Source organism: Penaeus japonicus, unplaced genomic scaffold, assembly GCF_977035675.1.
Source record: "Penaeus japonicus unplaced genomic scaffold, GWHDUDI00000001_assembly GWHDUDI00000032, whole genome shotgun sequence".
Taxonomy (NCBI): Eukaryota; Metazoa; Arthropoda; class Malacostraca; order Decapoda; family Penaeidae; genus Penaeus; species Penaeus japonicus.
In genome coordinates this window covers 21,569,960-21,572,344 of record NW_028234434.1, presented here as the reverse complement: position 1 = coordinate 21,572,344, position 2,385 = coordinate 21,569,960, and positions in this window count along the sequence as shown.

The following is a 2,385-nucleotide window of genomic DNA, read 5'->3' as shown; positions in this document are numbered from 1 at the left end:
GTATTCGAGTGAATCTGCTCACTTCTGCGTGAAGCCCCAGTCTGCAATGAGGATAACATTATCTGCAATTTTCATGAAGAGAAAGGTCAAAGCCGGTAAAAGCGGGAGGAAATGCGTTCTCTGCTTTGGTGGAGAAAGGTCAGAAATCGTCTCTTTTTCTGGCGATTTAGAGGCTCGGTAGTTCTTTTGATCTTGTTTTGCGGGACCAAGGTGCAATTGCAAAAGGGCAGTGGATTTGTTGTAATAGCCATGTAATTATGATAAATAAGTAGCTGCAAATGTTGAAATTATCAGAATGACTCCGAACAGCGAAACTGACCTTACCATCCAATTGAGCATAACACTAATAAAAAGATAAATAACAATTCCGAATAATAAAGGCACCAGAAAGGTATCAAAATTCTTAAATTCCAGTAGCTCTAACTACCATTTACTTACAACTGGAGAACAACTGGTACAAAAATCGGACGTGATTGTAGCGGATAACGTAAGGGAAGGATATCAAATGAACTAAGGACGATAGACACTATCGCCAGGTCTAATAGAGCCAATTAAGATGAGAATAGAAAATTTTATGACAATAAATCCTGTTGAATTTCAAATTGTGTTCCATGAAGACTCGCCAGTGTTACTCAGGGTGTGAGGGCAACTATTTTGACTGTTCTGCGAAAGGTTGTATAAAGTATGAAACAAGCCTAGTATATTTGCGAAGTCACTAAGTGTTGCCAAATGAAGTTATTTTGACCGGCAACATGGCCCGTCTTGAATAATAGTTTAAGGAATGATTTTATTCAATCAGTCCACATACTTGGCCGGGCTCGATCCTGTAAGAACACATAATGGAAAGACTTTGTACACCAAGTGGAGGGAAGGGGATAGTAGCCTGTGGATGTCTTATCCAGTTGTATATGGGTGGTATGATGTACACGAAAATGGGTATCATGATGTACGTCTCATGGCACATCTAACATTTGGGGAGAATGGAGGATGTTTTATCTATCATACTCTGAACAATAACTCTATTTAGGAACTGATGATGGCAATTGCTATATTCTACAAAATAGATTTAGTTTGAAATCCCAAATATAGATAGCACCACTTTCTCCTAGCACCAGCAGGAAAGAGAGCCTTGAAGAGCGCCCATCCGCGGTCTCTTAAGAGAGCGATGACACATGGTAAGATGCCGACCTCCGGCTCTGAAGTACCGACGATGCAAGATGTGCAGCCACTATAAGAAGAGGAAAGTGTCTAATCCATGTGCAGCATCTGCAATGTGCTCCTGTGCCACCAGTATGGCTGTTTTGTGTTTTAGCACTATGAGTTAAAATACCTCTTCCCCTCACTCATTTATTTTCACTACGGATGGTCATTTCTTTCGTGTGATTACATTTATACGAAAAAAAAGCTTTCTGTCTTCTCATAAAACTGTAATACTTCTGTCACACTTGGTATGGACCATATACTGTAGTTTTAATTAGTCTATTACAACACTGGTAAACACTGTCGGATGCATATATTAGTCTCACATATTAGTAAAACACAAAAAAATACAAACACATATATGGGTCTAATATGAAAGAGAGGGCGAACAGTCGCGATAAATGGGGTGAAGTTCCCTCGTCCTGCAAGAAAACCTAGCTCGGATGCCTCGCAGGTTACATTAGTGTGCAAAGGGAACTAGTCAAGTAAACCTGTCCCCGTCTACAACGGGATTAGGGATGAAGCACCCTAGATATTCAAGCTGTGCTCACTATAAACTAAATGGTAGAACTCCTTGGACTTTTCGCTTATATTTCGCAATTTACATGTACATATAATGTCCTCCCCAGTTTTCGGGTCGATATCGTGGTTATATTTCGTTTTTCACGGTACTGAATGCTGGGTTTGTTCGAAACATGACTAAAGCTAACAGAGCTAATATCGTGTTTCCCCAGAAAATCACTGTTAAGTATCATTTCCAAATTTACCCTTAATTCATTTACTTTTCTTATCAATTGGCTTTATAAATAATCGTAACTCGTGGCTAACGCTAGTAGTGTGGGCTCATCTTCACTGAATATGGTTTATAGATATAAATTTGTTATCCGAGGCAAAAAACGTATAAATAAAATTCCGAATGAAGTTTCTTTTATAGTCTACCCTTGGAAATAATTCGCGTATCATAGAAAACACGCGCCATTATACAGGGATAACTGAATGATTATTCCGAAATGAATTTAAAGTTCGTCATATGACTTGTAGACTATACAAATACTTAGTCGTTACTAGAATAACGACACCATCAGTAACTCAGCCATTCGATGGGTATAAGCGAAAAGACAATAAAAAATACCATAAAAGTGCTTACTGGGATACAGTGGGTTTGCAACAATAGAATTACGTATA